This window comes from Galeopterus variegatus, unplaced genomic scaffold (genome assembly GCF_000696425.1).
Source record: "Galeopterus variegatus unplaced genomic scaffold, G_variegatus-3.0.2 Scaffold20, whole genome shotgun sequence".
NCBI lineage: Eukaryota > Metazoa > Chordata > Mammalia > Dermoptera > Cynocephalidae > Galeopterus > Galeopterus variegatus.
The window spans coordinates 1,413,863-1,433,323 of record NW_007726131.1 but is presented as its reverse complement, the minus strand read 5'-3'; the positions used below and the strand labels follow the sequence as shown (position 1 = coordinate 1,433,323).

Sequence of the window (19,461 nt, the reverse complement as noted above, 5' to 3'; positions counted from 1 at the left end):
CGCCGCCGCGGCCGCCGCCGCCGTCGCCGCCATTTTCCCAGAGCGAGAGGCAGTGACACTGAGCGGGCGCAGGGGGCCGAGTTGGAGACTGTGTCTGAGTCCCGGAGCGGCAACACAGGGGGCATAGACCTCGGAGCAGCCTCGCCGTCGCCTCTGCGTTCCTGCTGACTGGGAGTCCCCTCCCCTACTGCTCGGTTCCTGGTGAAGAGCCTGCGCGCTGCTGTTTGGGGAGGGGGTGTGTGGAGCCGGGTCCTGTGTCCGCAGTGGCTGCTTTCGGGGGGTCGCCTGACCGCGGAGGTGTGGAGAGACTCCTTGGGGGTCGAGCATATAACGGGGTTCAGGTGTCTGGTGTGTGAACATCACAGGTCAGTGCCTGTCGTCTCCGTGGGAGTTCATGGGGTTTGCGGACTGGGGGGACTTGTGTTTCAAGGGGGTGGGGGTTTCTCATCTTCACTCTTCCTGGCCGGGGCGGAGAGGTCGACGTTGACGCTCAGATGTCTTTGCCCGGGCAAGACGTTGGTTGTTTAAATCGAATTTGTCCTTTCTCCTCCCTGTCCCTGGAAATGGAGCATTATGGCGGGTTTTAGGGTTGGGGAAGGGGAAACTGGCAGTTAAACCCCCTTGAGAGTGGGAGTTAGGGAGGGGGCGCACTCCTCATTGGCAGCAGGTTAGAGCCGCTTGGGTGAGAAAGGAGGCTGGTGACTGTTAGGGTTTGTGTCGGAGTGGTCCCAGGAGCCGCCAGCTCTCCCTTTTCTCTAGCGCGTCTTGTTCAGGTGCTGAAAAGCTTTGTAGGCCTTGTTTTCTTCTTCTTCCATATCTTGGCTGGCAGTCTCGGATATAATGTCGTAAATACGAAGGGGGTTAAAAGAACGCCCCGGGCATCTCTTTGTGGGAGAGCGAAGACAGCTCCTCATCCTCTCCGGGAGAGGGTAAACCCGCCCCTGAGGTGGTCACCCCAGTACCCAGCCTTCTCAGTCTCCTCCCCCACTTCTCTTGCATTACCGCCGTTCTTTACTGTGCCGGAGCCTTAGAATCCACAATATGGCTCGTTTCAGAAAAGCTTATTTTGACCAAGGGATTGGCACAAACACTGGCAGCAGACACAGATGAGAAACAAACGGTTCACTGTGCTAAACGGGGGAGGGGGAGAGAAAAAACAATCCAGACTGCCCTCTTCCATGGCCTCAGTTCCATATAGATCTGTCCTTGCTGGGCTCTGTCTTAAGAATGATACAATTCAAAGTCGAAAGGGAAATCACTAGAGTTAGCTCTAGAGTAAACCTTACCCTTTTTGCCTATTTTATTCCCTTTTTAGAGATGCGAATAACATAAGGTGTTTGGAGTTCTGGAGACCTTGGAGAGAATTAAATGAGATGCATTCAACTCTAGGCTGGAAACATCAGTACCTAATTGGAAAATAGTCCGTTTCCCTCCCCTTAATTTCTGAGATGGGGTGTAAAAACTGAAATTTCCCTCTTTTGTCCTTTACAGATTCTAAAAATGGCGGCCCCAGGCTGATGTTGTGGTAATCTAATCAGCTCGGGTCCTCCACACCCCATGCAGTGCATTTGTCTGCAGCATATTACAGGCTTATTATGTTTACATGAAAAGACTGGGCTTTTTTCCTTCTCCAAGCCTTTTACAAAAATGTGTTGATTTTATTGCAAATTAAAGTGCTGTGTTTTAGTTGATTAATTTTATTGGTTTTTCCCGAGAGGCAAATAAAATGACACCACTTTTGAAAAAAGTAAAAACACTCAGGTTGCCTTGGAAATTGCAGTGGTGAGAATAGGTGCTCTTAAACATTTTAAAAAATATATTTATGTACCAGTAATAGTTTTTGTTTGGTTAAATCCAACTATCTTTTATTCACTATGCCAAAGTAAATTAAAATGATTAGTAACTGTATAAGTTCAACCTATTTTATATGATTGGATGTTTTAACCTAGAATAAAGCATTTTCCATCTAACTCTTCACCAGTTTTGTGAATTTTGGTTTTTGTATTCTGTTTCAAATTATATTTTAGGGAGCTGTACAAACAACCCTAAACCTGTTACTTCACTGGGTATAGCGGTACTGTTCTTCCTTCTATTATATTTTGCATCCATTTTTCCCATGTATTTAAGCTTTCCTTAAGAATTTTCAAAGTTGATTGTGTTTGGTAAAGTGAAGCTCCATGCTTTGCTGCCTTTTAAAACTGTCTTGTAGCAATACTATCATCATTATGTAAGTAAAAAGAAAGGCTTTGATTTTTTTCCCCCCAGTCATGCCCATTCACCTATTATGGGATTGTGGAATTTAGTTTGTTTTAATTGACCTTAAATAAAAGCATTACCATAATAGGGTTTTGAATCCATTTTATGCTATTTTCAGAATTTATAGACTGAGACCAAAAGTTAAATGGTGTCAGGTGTCATTTAATTGTATTTTTTTAAAGTTTAAATAATTAGGATTCATTTCTGTAGTGAGAGGTTGGTCTTTGGAGGCTGAACTAAGCAGTGAGATATGAGTGGGTCATTAACGGTATTTAATGACCATTCTGATTGTGGAGTAACTGAAAGGTGAGTTCCTTTCAGTCCAGTAATACTAAAAAGGTTGGAGAGTATACACCCTGTCATGATTCTCTTATTTCATCATAAATATTTTAGAGCGGAATTTACTTCATATGGTGAATATATGAACTAGGTTGATTAGGTTCTATTCTACAAAGTAATTGTAGAAATAACTGGTTTAGGGATTTTCTACATACCATTGAGTTTCATCATGGAAAACTGAGCATACAAGCTTACTTAGAATCTTTGAAATTTTTTTATAAAATAAAATGTTTGTGGGTAGTGGGAGAGTTTGTATGGGGATTTGGGGTCAGTACTCATTTGTATTATGCTCTGAGTATATGAGTCCAGATCCTTCACTACTGTGTAGAGATCGTGCATTTATTTTATAGGCTAGGAGGATAAGATCTATGATTCAGAAGGAGGTTGGTACTTTAGATGTACTATCCAAAGAACAAATCAGTGTACTCTTTAAAATTTGGTATGTATCCATACGAGGGAAAAACATAGTCTATGCCCATGTTTTTCTTGATAGTGACCTTGGTCAGGTCTAGATACACAAAGCAATTGGACTTATTTGGCTTCAAACAAAAAATATCAAGTTAGAAATTATAATAAAAACTGCCTTCTATCTACGGGTTTTCTTCATACTGACTTGCTTCATTGCTTTGTATTTTATTTGTTTCTTGTTTGTTTTTTTTGTTTTTTGGTTTTTTTGTTTGTTTGTTTCTTGTTTGTTTTGATTGATGTTTTGGTTCCTGTAAAATGAGACTGGCCTTTTTTTTTTAAGCATTGTACCTTATTTTAAATGGTTACTTTATAAATAACATGGCTATAAATGTTTTTTGTTTGTTTGTTTGTTTGTTTTTGATCGACTGACTCTGTGTGTTTTAAGTTAGGATTGTCCAGGCAAATTTATTAAAAGGTTAGGAATAATTTTTGTTTCCAGAGTTTTGAAGCATTTGGTCCCTTGAGGAAAAACTGGTCAAATGGTCTTTGTTCTTAGAGTAGCTGAGTTTGAGGGATTAATTGTTTATCTGTTTAAGTGGATTTGTGGAAAACCTAATGTAACTGGAGAGTAAATTTTATTTTTAGAGACTACATTTTGATCATACTTCCTTTTTGTTGTCAGTATAAAGTGTACCTTTGATCCCAATTTAAATTTAGAACCTTTACAGGTTTCCATTTCCCTTCAGCTCTATAGGACTCTGATAACTCTCCTACAATGTTGGATTGTCTGACTTCCTCACAGCTTCCAGCAGAGACTCTTGCTATATATACCACAGTAACCTTTAGGACTTTTAGGATCTAACAGTGAGAAAGTAGGGAGAAAAGCCAATTAATAAATGAGGAGAAATTTCTTCCCCTCAATACATACCTTAGTGGTCTTAGGGAAATTATAACTTGTTAAATTGGCTTCTTAATTTCTATGAATAATGTACTCATTTTCATGCATCAGTCTCTTAAAAAAACCCATGGTTTTATTTTTAAAGGTGTATTATGTAAATCCTTAAAGCTCTGCTTTTCTGGAAATTACTACAGGGTCTTAAATGTGTACTACCATAGTGTATTTAAAATGTGTAAAACCAGCAGAACTTTGAAGAGCTATCCAAATTACTTAGGAAATACTACTAGCATGTGGTTTTCTTAAAGGACTCTACATTTATTTTTAAAATATTTTTATAATGTATAGTAGCTTTTATCTCTAAAGCATTTATTCTTAGCAGGTGATAGGTGCTCAGTAATTTGTTGAATTTTAATACGGTATTTACAAAAAATTTTCCTTTTAATATTAGGAAAAAAATAAAGCTGCTTCCAATATTTGTATGTTACAAAACAGACAGTAAATATGAGACACTCCAATGTTAAGCCCAGCTTAAAAGCTAGTAACATTCACAGCAATAGTTCAAATAGTATCCCTCTTGTTATTTTTCCAGTCAACACAAAAAGTAATTTTACCATAAAATTATTTTATACTCAATATTAAAAAGTCTCATAGAATACAGGTATTTAATATATATTCTAACACATGACAAGGAACATTCCCTGGTCATCCTGAATATTTGAGATATAAATGAGTTCCCTTAAACAAAAGCATTAAATTCAGCAAATAATTGAGCACTTACCATCTGCCAAGAATAAATCCTTTAGAAATAAAAGCTTTATTTCTTTTATTTTTACAACAGTTGGAGAAGAGATGTAATTTCCTAGCAACTCTAGATTTTTTAATTTAGGGTTAATCCAAAGGAAGAAATATTCTTGGTCCTGAAGTTTATTATTGAGAAAGATAATATTGAGTAATCACACCTTTGTCATAGCCAACTTGATTGCAGTATTTAAGGTCTGAGCCTGTGGCAGAAAGTTACAATATGACAGGGGGATTGAGTTAGTTTTGGTTTGTGATATTTATAAGATAGTTTTAAAATTAGCATAGTTGTGTTGTCTAACATTTTATCTGAGATCAGAGAAGGTGTTTAATTTTTTTTATTAATGTTGACTTTTGTTTTGAAAGGATATTTAAAGATAATTTCTATTAAAAAACTTTAAAACAGTTTATCCTGGTAAATTATTTTAAACTTATTTGAGTTAACTAAGTTTAAAGATTAAATACGTTTTCCCATTTTTCTCACCATATGGCCTAAGAAAAGGTCAAGCCTAGTATCAGTGGTATTTAGCAAAAAGTGAGGGATGTGGTAAAAAGAATTAATAGTTGATTTCCTGACAATATTATGATTTTTCAAAGTTTCACATATAAAAAGAAGGTATGTGAGAAAGATACACTGGTCTAATATTTTTGTTTTCTTATATCACAGACTAATAAATGTAAGTTTCTTTTTTGAATTTACAGAGGGATGTCTTGAATTCCTTTTATCATCATGCTTCATATATCATTTAATCATTTGAAAACCCATTTCCTCTTTAATGAAGTGGCAGAAGATGGGAAGATTCTTGATGTCACTAATTTGAATGGTTAGGACCGGGCTCCAATAGCCATAAATTGATGAGGGTATGATGAGGGTGTGAGGTCGATCTGTACATAGTAGCTCTTATCCAGTAAATACGATTGTTCCATTTAGAGTATTTGCTTTTCTGCTTTAAAGGAAGCTGCTTAACTGATTGAATTGACACAGCCTTATTACAGTATTAAATTGCTAAGCCTCCCCTGAAACAATATTTTGAAACACAGACAAAAGATGAATTTTAGTAGTTATTATTTTTCTGGCACCAAGCATACCGGTAGAGAGTTAAGACTGTCCCTGCCTTGGAGCTCAGAGTTTATTTCTACCTCTCAAAAGCCTGCTGTTTTAGGGTTTGTTTGGATACAAGGAACAGAAACCAGCTCTAGCTAGCTTAAGTAAAGGATTTGTTATAAGGCTATCGGGAAATCTCGCAGAATTTACTTGAAGAAAGTACAGATGGGCCTCACAGGAATTGGCAGGGTGTCAGAGAGCCACTGTTCTCCATTTTGATCTCTCTAATTAGCTGTGACTGGTTAAGGAGATGATGGTAGGGTGGGTATTTATGGTGTGTGTAGGGGAGTTTCTTGGGTGGAGAGCAAGAGAAAGACACCTCTAATTTGCCTGAAAACAACTACCTTATTTCAGGGATGTTCAAATGTACTTTGGAGGGCCTCCAAAACTGCATAATAGGTATATTAAATTGATGATTCCATTTTTTAATTTAAAAATGCAAATATATATACACACTTTGAGGAATGCTCAAAAAAGCAAAGTTTTTGTTTTACCATTTTATTTTGCAATAATTTCACTTATAGAAAAGTTATATGAATAATACAAAGAACACCCTTACACTCTTTGCCCAGATTTCCATATTTGTAACATTTTGCCACATTTGTTTTGTTAATCTCCTCATACATTTACATTTTTTTCCTGAACAATTGGAGCATATACTGCGTACATCATGCCCCTTTACAGTCCTTAATACTTAGGTATGCATTTCCTAAGAACAAGCACCGTTTCTTATGAAACCAGAGTAGTTGTCAAATTCAGGAAATTTGTCATTGATGTAATGCTTTTATGTAGTCTATAGTTCATCAGTTGTTCCAGTTATAACCTTATTAGCAATATTTTTTTTTCTTGGTACAGTACCCAATCCAGAATCACAGATAGCATTCAGCTTTCCTTTCTCTTCAGTCTCCTTTAATCTGGAACCGTTCCTTAGTCTGTCTTTCATGATACTGACAGGCTAGTTATTTATAGAGTGCCCCTCAATTTGAGTTTGTCTGAGGTTTCTTTATGATTCAGATTATACAGTTTTGGCTGGAATATTAGATAAGTATTTGTGTTTTTCTGTCATCTAGTGGCACATGATGTTTGTTTTCCCTTTACCAGTATGTTCATTTTGATTGCTTGGTTAAGGTATTGGTAGTTTCTTTATAGTTTTTGTTGTTGTTTTTGCCATTATTAATGAACTTGTGGGGAGATACTTTGAGATTGTATAAATATATTGTTCCCCATCAAACTTTCTTCTAGATTTAACATCTATTGAAGATTCCTGCCCGAATACATTTTTACTATGTTGGTTGCAAATACACCAAGGTTTTCAACAGCGATTTGTTTCTGGGTAATTGGGATTGTGGGAATTTTGTTTCCTTGCTTTTCTCTTCCAGTTTTTCTGTAATGCATATGGGTCGATTTTGTAATCACAACAAATAAAATAACTTTTAAGGAAGAAAAGTGTAGATATTTTAAATAGTGTATAGAGAGTATTCATGTACAGTTTCCCACACAAATGGGATTAAAAATAGTTTCCTAGATGCTGGTCTGATTTGAAATTCATAGCACAGACATTGAGTCCTTAGATTGTTGAAGTAGTTTTTAATAAACAATGTGGTTCCAGTTCCTCATTTAGTCTTTAGAAATATTGCTAAATGAGTCTTTGAGTCTTGAGTTACAGTGGCATGAAGGTACTTCAGAAAGTTAATGGAAAGATTCCTATTATCTTTTAATACTATTCTTCTGCAAACTTTTTGAAGTACTTTAGTACTGTTTAGGTTTATGATTTGCTATTAATGCTAGCAGTGTAATTTGAAAACTTTTTTTTTTTTTAAAGATGACCAGTAAGGGGATCTTAACCCTTGACTTGGTGTTGTCAGCACTACGCTCTCCCAAGTGAGTTAACCGGCCATCCCTATACAGGGATCTGAACCCGTGGCCTTGGTGTTATCAGTACCACACTCTCCCAAGTGAGCCACAGGCCGGCCGTGGAAAACATTTATTTTAATTGTGATATTCCCCTTCTCCATTAAAAAAAAAAAAAAATCCTTTAAGCAGTTTTTTTGAAGTAAAATATATTCTTACGAAATCACTGAGATTTTGTTTACATATATGCTGATTAATACTTTTAAAGAAGGAGTTGGTGAGATGGTACATTTAATACAGCAGAGTATGAAACATTTGTAACTCTAGGGTAAAACCATGTATGATTTTTGGAACCTTGTAATTAAAGAAATACATACTTTTAGAAAAGTTTAGAAGGACAAGAAAGGGAAAAGAAATGGAAAAACACTTATTTAGATTTTCATTACATTTTAATGATACTCATAAATCTGGCGTATTTCCTTTCAGTGATAGCAAATTGTTGGTAATTAATTTGGATGATAATTTGAATGTTATACTGATTCAGGCATTGAGTAACTTACTAAGTGAAAATTATTAATTTCTTTGGAAATTTTCAGTGAGAACGAGAAAAGAAAGTTTTGAGGCATGTGAATAAGTACTTATAAACTGCAGATTATATTCCCTAAAACTAAAATTTCCTCCTGAGAAAATTAAGATAATTGTATTTCACAACAGTGAGGATTAGTGAAATGAAACAGTGGATACTTAGCATTCTGTAGGTGCTTTAATAAGTTCATTTGAATTGAGTATTTCCAAGTATGTCTTAAGAAATGAGTGAAAGTTCAGTTTGTAGTACTGCCAAATCTTATATCAGTGTTTAGATAAAGTATATGGTAGAAAGTGCAAAAACATGCCCGATGATAAGCTAGAGGATTTTCTTTTCGGCCAGAATTCCCATCCTGAACATGTGAAGTAGCACCCTATGGACTGAAATTAAGAAACTATAGTTAGAATTGATTTGTGAGATTTTGTAGTTAAATATTTCTCACTGTGGCTCAGGGACCTTATGCATCAATTACATGGAGTGCTTATTAAAATGAACATTCCTGGGCCTCATTCCAGAACTATGTAATCCCATCATTAGAATGGGGCCTTGAATCTGCATTTTAATACCAATTCCAGCTGATTTTTGCTATGGTCTAGCTCTTTGCTTTAATTTTACAAGGAGACTGATCCCCAGAGTGGTTAAATAATTTTTCCAAAGTCATATAGTTAGTGGTTGATCAAGGGTTAAAATTTAGGCCCTGATGCTTGGTGATTTATACTTTTCAAAGAAATCATGCTGGACATTGCTCTTTAGAAGGTAGGCCATTATTTTTGGAGTCTCTGAATGAGGGAATACTGGTCTTTGTGCTATGTCCTGTGGTAGACTCTCTGTTAATTGCTTCTGTACATCCCAACTCAAGATGATTGGTTATTTCCAGGACCCATGTGTTATTTGGATAAGGGTCTTGGATTAAAATTATGGCAGTACAAATTGAGGTCAAGTTGTGGTGAGCCTGAATACCAGGAGAAAAGTATGTGTTTATTGGAGAGCTACTGAAAATTTTGTTTTGGGGAATGACATAATGGGACATGCTTATTTATCCTTCCAGTTCTTAAGCACATATTACTTTCATAATCTTATTAGAGGAACTCAAAACAGTACTTCTTTAGAGACAGTATTGCATAAGGCTTAAGAATAGAGACTCTAGAACCATACCACTTTGGTTTGATTGCGCTCAAACCAAGTTGTAACGCTGTGTAACCTTGGGCAAGTTATTTATCTTTTTGTGCCTTAGTTTCTAGGTCTGCGAAATGGAGATGATAATACAGCCTATTTTATAGGGTTGTTATGAGAATTTAATAAGTTAATATGTACAAAATTCTTAGTAAGCTCTACAGCTATTTCTGCTATAGTTCTTTCTAGAAAAAAGTGATCCTCTGATTCCCATCTTTAAGGTCTTTTATATGCTGAGGTGATTGCTATATATAGTTTATGTATTTTTCCTGAAGTGTTTTATGTAGCTACTGCAGAAGCTTCCTTAATCTTTATTTAACCAATAAAGATTAATATTCTTTAAATTAATAATCTGCAGGATTAATATTCTTTCTTTAAAAAATACTAATTTCCATGCATGTCAAATGAATGGAAACTGTGGTGCTTCCACCAGTTGAGTTGAATGCTCATGAGTCATATGTTTGTTCCCAAATTGGCTAATCCCATTGTACTTGTATTGTGTTTAGATTATTTAATTAAGTATTACATAAACTAATGATAAATGAGTATGAAGAGAGAACTGCTGTTTCAATGAAAACTAAGTTAAGAACTTTGGAAAACTTTGATAAAGACTAATTCATTGCTGAAAAAAATTGTTGTCAGTTGAGATATGGGAAAGATAACTGAAAGATTATGAGGAAAAATAAAAATCTAGAAGGATGTCTGCATTCAGATTACTCCACAAATATCTAAGTGCTTTTTTTTTTTTAACCTTGAGATACATTAAAACCAAAAACTATAGACAATGCATTATCAATATGGTTTATACAGGCAAGAGAACCCAGAGTCCAGTCAGGAAAGCCATCCTCAAAGAATACATGTTGGCTTGACACCAAAAAATTGATAATGATATTTTAAATTAAAAATAAAACGTGTAAGATATGTGTTTTTTTTTTATGATTCTCCATGTTAACCGACTCACAAAATTCTAGTTTCTATTGTGTATGTTAACAGACTCACAAAATTATAGTTTCCAATCTGGGAATCAGATTTCTTTATTTAATCCAAAAACGGATGGATTCTACTGTATTCTGTATCTTTATTTTTTTATCTGATATCTTGGAATTCTAAAATGCTATTATAGAATATAACTCTAGTTCGTCCAGTGGGGTTTATAGGACCCTGCCTGATGAAATGACAGATTAAAAGTGCTTCTGGAATTTAACAGATTAAGTATGTCTTATCAAGATCTGATAACCTTTGTTATCTTGTGAGAATTAAATTTTACTGTTCTTAAGAGCCTTTTGAACTCTGATGGTATAAACTAAATTGATTTAGTGGCAAATAGTTGAATGCCCTCTGTGTAAAAGACTCGTTGTAGCTACTAATTCTGGCTTATTGATCTTGCACATACTTCCCAACAGAAGTAACTGATGATTGTGTTGGCTAATATCACTGAGGTCAATCTGTGTGGTTTTTCAAATTTCGGCCTGTAATTGGTGTATTGTAACCTACTTGCTGTATATTAGTGTTAACCTATAAAACTGTTTAACTGCTTGGTCCTTGAATTCCAAGTTAAAATTGGCAGATCTTATGGAAATGGTATGTTTGTGCCAAAAGACAAATATTCTTTTATTATGTAATTACTCTGAGAACTGAGAAACTATGATATTTATCATTTAAAACTGATCTACAGTGGTGGCGGAAGTTGTATTTAAAAGGAGATTCTGGGCCAGCCCGGTGGCGCACTGCTACAGTGCGCCGCTTGGGAGCGCGGCGGCGCTCCCACCGAGGGTTCGGATCCCACATACAGACCGGTTCCCGCTCACTGGCTGAGCGAGGTGCGGGCGCGACACCGAGGGTTGCAATCCCGTTGCCGGTCCCGGTCCGGTACGGGCGCGACACTGAGGGTTGCAATCCGTTGCCGGACACGAAAAAAAAAAAAAAAGGAGATTCTGCTTGCATCGCCTAAAATATCACTTATAGGAGTTTAAAATGTATGCTTTTTACCTCTTAAATAATTCATTAAGGATTTGGGGGGAAATTTCTTTCTCCGTGTTCAAATGGCTTTTATAAGAGCTCAGTACATATGGGTTATTTTTCATTTATATGGAATCTCTTCACAGAAAGGTCTTTTTACAGTGAAGCCAGAAAGTGGGTATAGCATGTCTCATAGCAAATGTACTGGTCCTTTATAACACTCATTGTATCTACCAGTCTCAATCTTCATATTTTATTTTTCCCTTTATTATAAAATTTCTCAGTTATTGTATGCCTTGTTCAAGACAGGCTACTCTAAAAGTTAATAAAATTGCATATCTGACAACCACTGGTCACATTTGACATATTTTGGTTCTTTACTGATTTTAAAGGTTGTTAAATAGTTAGAAATTAATCTGCTCTTACTTTAGTTTTAAGATTTTTATAGTAAGTATTTTAAATGCATCTGGAATATTAAGATAACTTTACAGATACTTAGAGTAATAGCATTGCTGTTCTGTGAAAGTGGCCAACAGTATTGTGATTGGAATTGATTAAATTATCTGTGTTGAATAATATAATCTTTGTATCTTTACTTCTAGGAAGCAAGACAATTAACATTAATAAATATCTGAAGTGTATATACATGTTTTATTTACTCTGCACAGGAACTTTGCAAGGTAGATATTTTACCCATTTTTTGTTAGAGGCCTAGAGAGACTGAGACATTTCTTAGGCTTACATAGATAGCTAAAGAGTGGCTGATCAAGATGAATATGAATTAAAGTCTTTGAAAATCTTTGTAGCTTTCTGTTGATCTTTATAAAGGACTAATTCTTGACAAGGTAATGAGGAGAAGCAACTCATTCATCAAAGGCAGTTACTGAAGAAAACTACTTTCAGATACCCTTGATTATACTGGATTGCCTGAGCTCATTTCAAGCAACTTAATTTTGTTCATTGCTGATTCCTAAGCACCTAGAACAGTATGCAAAACATATTCTGTGCTCGGTAAATATGTTAAGTGAATGAATGTGAGTTGATTTTATTATATTTTGAAATAATAGAATAGTTGAAGATGATGGAGGCCATGGAGACTGAGGAAGAATTAATCTTAAAACACTGGGGAGGCACAGAAGACGAAGTGACTGAATATAGTAGGAGACCAGAGGAAAGAAGGATTAAAAAGAGAACTGAGAGAAGGGGGTACTAATAAAAAATGGAATGGAAGAAAGTGTGTAGCAAAGAAAGTTTCAGTTTGAAGATTTGCTTGATTTTTGAGGTGATGGCAGGTAATCTGTTTGAGTAGATGTACAAATATATCCTATAGATGGCTAGGAATAGGAAATCAAGTGGGAATGAATGGTTGAATCCAGGATTGATGGGAGACTAATAATGGGGAGGACTGACCCTTGGGGGACAACTACATTAATAACATTCTTCAGTGGCAGGTTTTGTTTTTGTTTTTCAAGATATGTTCATGTTCATCTACAAGGAGGAGGAGGGATTGAATGTGTTAAAGAGAAGGAAATTGTGGTTTAATCAAGAATGACTTAGGTGGGTATCTTAGCCACCAAATGCCAGGCTTCGAGAGCTAATATATAAATATCTCAAATTTTGCCGTGGGGTGAAGTAGATGGAAGGTATACACATAACAGCTGTTTCGAAATGATATGTGTCAAAATGTAAACCAATGGTTAAAAATATATATAAGTAATACATTCTTTAGGAGATTAAAAAGAGATTAGTGTGGAACAGGTTTTATAGCTGGAACAGTCTTTTGAGATAACCTAGTTAAATTTTTGTTTACAGCTAAGGAGACAGTCCTCAGGAGGTTGATTGATCTACTAATATCTCTAAGCTGGTTTAATGGCACAGATGTCTAAATTGGGAATTTGGGAAGGCTTCTATGAAGCATTGGTACTCAAATAGTCCTTGAAGGTTTATTAAGATTTTCGTTGGGTGGAAAGGAAGGAAAATTAAAAGAAGATGACTTCAGAAAATTTGAAGAGGAATGAGCAAGACTATGTCGGAAGTAGCATAAAGACTTGAATAATCAAAGGATTTATATATTGGATTATTACTATGGAAAAAGGTAACCATGATAAAATACCAAGGTTAGGAGCTTTACTGTAATTACTGTGAACTATACTTTTTTGAACAGAGCAAAGTTAGGAAACTAGTGGCCTTAGAAAAGGACAATATATATTCTGTCCAATGTTGTAAGCAGTAGTTATAAATAAAGCACTGGAGTGAATGCCTTTTTAAAAAAAAATCATTCAGGCTATAAGCCAGACTTACTAAATCAGAATCTCTAGGGTGAGGCCAAAGTATCTGTCATTTTCCACTCTCATCTCCAGGTATATAAAAAGTGGATCTTTGTTTGGGAACCGCTGATTTAGATTCCAAGTTAGAATAGGGAGAGAAACCACTTAGAAAATTACTCTTATTGCACAGGTCTGAGATAATAAAATGTAGACAGTAGGATCGGAAAATTTTGCTTAAATGCTATTAATTAGATTTGATGTACATTGTTTTTAGAGAAGGCAAGAAAAGGTGACTAAAGTTCTCTAGTCTGAAGGAAACAGATTCAAAATAGTAATGGGTGGCCTAGTAACCCTGGAGAGTAAGGACATTGTTTTACTTGAGGTTAAAGAACAAGAGAATAGAATTATTGCCAACTATGTTTCAATCAAAAAGTATGACCTTACCTGGTGGTAGTCTTATTTAAAGGCTAAAAAAGTAATAATGAACAAGCCTACTAGTCTATATAGGTTGAGTGAATAAAAGATAAATGTGTTTTCAGACTTTGTTGTTGTTATTGTTTAATTTTTAATTACAGCAACTTTAACACTTACTTTTTGGAAGAGTATTTTTTTCTTTTCTGCACTTTGAACACGTAGAATATACCAGTGAAGTGAGATTTTCATGTCACATTTTGAGTATTTTCTTTCTTTCTTAATTTCTTTTCTCTTTCTACTTAAAATATACCAGTGAAGTGAGATTTTCATGTCACATTTTGAGTATTTTCTTTCTTTCTTAATTTCTTTTCTCTTTCTACTTAATAGAGATTGGGTGTGGTTTTTTTTTGTTTGTTTGTTTGTTTTCTTTTTCTTTTTTTTTTTTATTTTTTATTATTTTTTTATTTATTTATTTATTTTTTTTAAAAGATGACCGGTAAGGGGATCTCAACCCATGGCTTGGTGTTGTCAGCACCACGCTCAGCCAGTGAGCAAACCGGCCATCCCTATATGGGATCCGAACCCGTGGCCTTGGTGTTATCAGCACCACACTCTCCCGAGTGAGCCACGGGGCCGGCATTCTTTTTAAATAGTTCCAGTTTGAAGAAGTAGCCCAGAGGTGTTTTTATTTTGCTTTTTGAATGCAGAGCTGGAGTTTTTTGGTAAATGTCTAAATCTAAGATAAGATTCATTGGGATTTATAAGTCTTTAAATTTGGTTATATTAAGATTTAGGATTAGAGAGCAGCATGGTAAATTGCATCTGGTAGGTTTTTTTCTCTCATAATCTTTTTCTCTGCATTTATCATTTAACAGAGTATGTATTCCAATGACGTGCATTCTCAAACAGTTCTAACAGAGGTAAAATAATATAGGAATGTCAAGATATTTAGAAATATTGACTAAAATCCTAAAGTGTTTCTGAAACAAAGGTTATCCTGGGAGTCTTGGATATAGGAAGGCAAGGGGAAGAAATGGTTTGTAAATGTCAGTAGGCTTAGTGGTGTGGTCAGTATTTTCTTTTAGCCAGAGATTTTCAATCTGTTCTCGAGGAAGCCTTATGCTTTCCATGGAATTTAACAGGTAGGTGGGAGGATGTGCAGGCCTGGACATTCCCCCACTACCTTTTTAAACCACAGACATAGCAAATATGAGGTACAAATGCTTACTGTACCCATTGGCAGACATCACCAATCATTTGTGGCATTCCCCCGTTATATCTGGCCTGGCCTCCTTAACACAGCGCTTCAAGTTGACTTAGCAATTATTGGAGAAAGCATGGGAGATTAAAACTATTTTTCGTCCTTGAATCAAAATAGATGCTTAGATTTCTGTGTAAGATTTCATCTGTTGGGAAGTTGCTACCAATGTTCAAAAATAGTTTGAACTTTAATGTCTTTTTTTTTTTGTCCTTTTAGAGACCGGCCGCACCGCGCTCAGCCAGTGAGCGCTGTGAGCGCACCGGTCATCCCTATATAGGATCCGAACCCGCGGTGGGAGCGCTACTGCACTCTCCCAAGTGCGCCACGGGCTCGGCCCTAATGTCTTTTTTTAATTATTAAAATTTAGATTTGAGTTAATTAGACATTTGAACGTTGTTGTAAGAAATAATACAGAGAGATTCTGTGTATCCTTTACCCAATTTCCTTCAGTGGTAACGTCTTGCAAAATTGTAGTACAATGTCATGACCAGAATATTGACATTGATACAATCTATCCATTTTATTCAGACTTCCCCGGTTTTACTTGTACTCCTCTGTGTGTATTTAGTTCTATGTGTTTTTTACCACATGTGTAAGGTACTTATCCACCACCACAGTTAAAAATGCAGAACAGTTCCATCATCACAAGGATCCTTGGTATTACCCTTATATAACCATACCCACCTCTCTCTTCCCCCGCTAATCTCTTGTCCATCTCTGTAATTTATCATTTTAAGAATGTTATATAAATGGAATTACATAGTATGTGACCTTTGAGGATTGGCTTTTCTTCACTTAGAATAATTCCCTTGAGGTTCATGCAAGTTGCATATATCAATAACTCGTTCTTTTATATTGCTGAGTAGTTTTCCATTATGTTATTTTGTAGTGTTATTTTTGTTAGTGTTATTTTCACCTTTCATAGCTACCACATAGAACATGCAGCTTCACTTTTCCTTTTAAATCTGCAGAACACATTGTCTCTCACTTTTCTTTTGTTAACTTTTCTAACTCTGTTTTCTCCTATCTCAAATCCCTCACCCCCACCCAAGACTACTGGGAGCACAGTTTAAAAATTACTCGTGTAGATAACAATTACATTTCCTTTTATTTTTTTAACTGAAGGAATTTTTATAACCCATTGAACTATGTGGTGGTGTGCTTTGCAGCACTCACTCAGTAATTTTCATGGATAAAATAAGATTTTAAAAAATTGGGGGAGATGGTTATTCTTAAGTTTGAAAATTCATCTCTGTATATTGAGCAGTCCATTTTAAGGTATATAGTACCTTTGGCTATTTTTTCTTTTTGGTGGCTGGCCCCTGCGGGGATCTGAACCCTTGACTTTGGTGTTATGAGGCCATTCTCTAACCAGCTGAGCTACCTGGCTAACTCTGGTTCTTTCTTTAAGATGTCTCATCACAGCTAATCCTATTTCACAGAGATTTTATAAAAAGGCTTTCAGGGTCCAAATGTGTGTGTGTGTGTGTGTTTGCTTGCCGTTATCCTGTACAAAAATTTCAGTTTAAGAAAATAATTTAAATGTATGTTTGGAGTTTGTAATAAAGGGGCTTGGCTATTGACTTCTTAAATGAAACTTCTAACATATTCTCTGAGTTTGCAGTCCAACACAGAAGCATCCTTTACTGACATAAATGGATTCTGTAATAGATCAGAAACTTTTGTTAATTTATTTGACTTTTACAAGAATAATAGTTGGGAATTATTCTCCAATATTCATTTTTTAAGGAGTTTTCCTTAGTGTTTGATTCCCAGAAATTTTAACTTATAATAATAGCCGACACTTAACTGACTGTCACACACAATCCCTGAACAATTCAGAAATATATTCTATGATTGTTCTCACAGATGAGGAAACTAAGTCTTAAAGAGAGTAAGGAACCATTATTAATAAGTGGCAGAGTGGGTAATAACAATTGGTTGGAATTGTACTAAATATGACAGTGAAACTGTGAAAGTCTCTTATAGAACCAGAAAATGTGATTTTGAATATTAAATTTTTTGTATGGGTTTTAGTTTTTCAAGTAGATCTACCAACCAAAACCCTAACAACAGTAAGATTTTTCTAAGTAGAATTTTATCTGCTATAAAAGTATTATAGTGTAAGTTGGTGAACTTGTTAGTAGGAACCAAATGATTATTAGAGACTCAAATTAAAATTTAACCAGTCAGTCCTTATTTTGTAAAAGGTGGGCTTTGCTTAACAGATAATTTTCTGTAAGGAAGTGAGTATACTCTTGTGCATACATTTGTTATCTCAGACTTGGAGCATGGGTCCTCTAACTTATGGGTTGCCTTCTATTCTTTAGTGAGGCATGTGTTTTTTTCCTGAAAATAATGGAGAGTTTTATTTTCTTTATCCTTTGATTATGTGCATTGTAGTTTCCCTCAAGTATTTTAAACACAAATTGTAGACTTTGAGCCTGTGCTTCTCTATTTCTGTGGTGTTTTAATGCATTGTTGTGGAATAGATGTAAGTTTGTTAACTAGATCAGGTTGCGGGGAGGAATGAGGTGGGTTTTGTTACTGTGCTTTCTTTTAATGTGCCAGAGTAAATGCAGTCCAGATATTCTGGAGTGAGGCCTTTATGTATTTATTTAATATTTTTGAGAGAGGCAGCTATCAAATTTTCCCCCTTAAGTGTAAATTCTAGATTATTTTACTAGTCATCTGGCAAATTTTAATTCCAGGCAAACTAATTAATAGGCTCTGGAATCAAACCACTAGGGTTCAAATCCTGAATTGGCTATATATTAATTATGAACTTTGGACAAGTTTAACTTCTCTGTCTCATCTTTAAAATGGGGATAATATGTGTACCTATACCATAGGCTTGTTGTGAGGATTTAGCGTTGTAAGCACTCAGTATTTGCTGTCATCATTATTACTTGGGAGGTTTGAGTATCAGTCAGGTAAGTGCTTATGGAACACTATCTGGTGCTAATATTAACCCAATTGGAGAAATACATTCTCATTCTGTTATCGAATTTATATTGTATAGTTTTTTAGAATCTGATATTTATTGTATTATTTTAATTACCAGGAATAATCTGTTAATATACTTGTGATTATAAGATTTAAACTGTAAAATCATCAACTTAACCAACCTCCATTTATAGTTGAAACCCAAAGTGGTGAAATGACAAGCCCAAGATTTCATAGGCAGTAACTTGGAATAAATTTTGATCAACCAGTATTCTGTTTATTATACCTTAGTCAACTGCTATAAACATTTATTTAAGATTTTTTTGTTGTTTTGAACTAGGGCAGTTTAATTTGTAATTAATAAGGAAATCACAGGTACTTGGTCCTTCACAATTTCTTCCAAGTTTCTTTGTTTCCATTAGTAATTAAGCCAAAAATTCACCTGCCTAGTCTCTTAATGATACACATCCAAAATATGAACCTTAATTTAATTTTAAATATTTATTGAGCACTGAGTAAGGCGCGCATAAAGGACAGAAAGATAATGGATGGCCCTTTCCTCAAAGACATTGTTAGGAAAAAAATGGGCACTTTTATTTGTAGTTTTAAAAAATAATTTTCCATACATTTTCATTCTTTCTGCCTCTTGGGTATCGTGTTCACCTTTTTAATGATATTTTTGTTTCCAGTCCTTTATAACATGGTCTTAAAAGCAGCCTCAGTCTTCCAGTTTTTCTCATAGATTGTTTTCTGCTTTGATTGCTTTTTCTTGCCTGTTATCTCAATTTTTGGACTTTGGGGTTTTGTTTTGTTGTTTTCGTTTTGGTATTGTTACCTTTGCTTTGCAAAATCTGTTTTTAATATTGTATTTTTCTAGTTTCTTTTCATTTTGACTTGGTATTTAGCCTTGAGTGTTGCCTTTACTTGTGCTTACATTCATTTATGTAAAAAAGTGAATAATAAATTCATCCTTTTAAGAATTAGCTCCTGTCTTTGTGTGAGTTGTTTTGGTTTTGAGTACTATGTTAGTCAGAAGTACCAATAATTTTATGCAATTTAAAAATAGCTCAATACTCCTATGTTCACTTGGTTTCTAGGTCTATTCTGGATAGCAGGTTTTGTGAAGACAATTAATCTTTCTTGGACCTCAGATTTACCAGACATCTCATGGTATTTCCTTTTATATTATTTCTTTAATGG

The 19,461-nt window shown here is 35.2% G+C and overlaps 1 protein-coding gene across 3 annotated transcripts in view; it reads left to right on the top strand.

Moving 5' to 3' along the window:
- Positions 1-21: 21 nt before the first annotated feature.
- The window catches only part of KMT2E (lysine (K)-specific methyltransferase 2E), a 96,511-nt gene continuing 77,071 nt past the window's right edge, over positions 22-19,461 (top strand). For 2 of the 3 annotated variants that reach the window (XM_008568010.1, XM_008567994.1), the window contains exon 1: positions 22-365. The gene's annotated coding sequence lies outside the window, so the exon portion shown is untranslated. Of the gene's footprint in view, positions 366-19,358; positions 19,432-19,461 lie in introns of all 3 variants that reach the window. The other variant, XM_008568003.1, reaches the window with a different exon arrangement.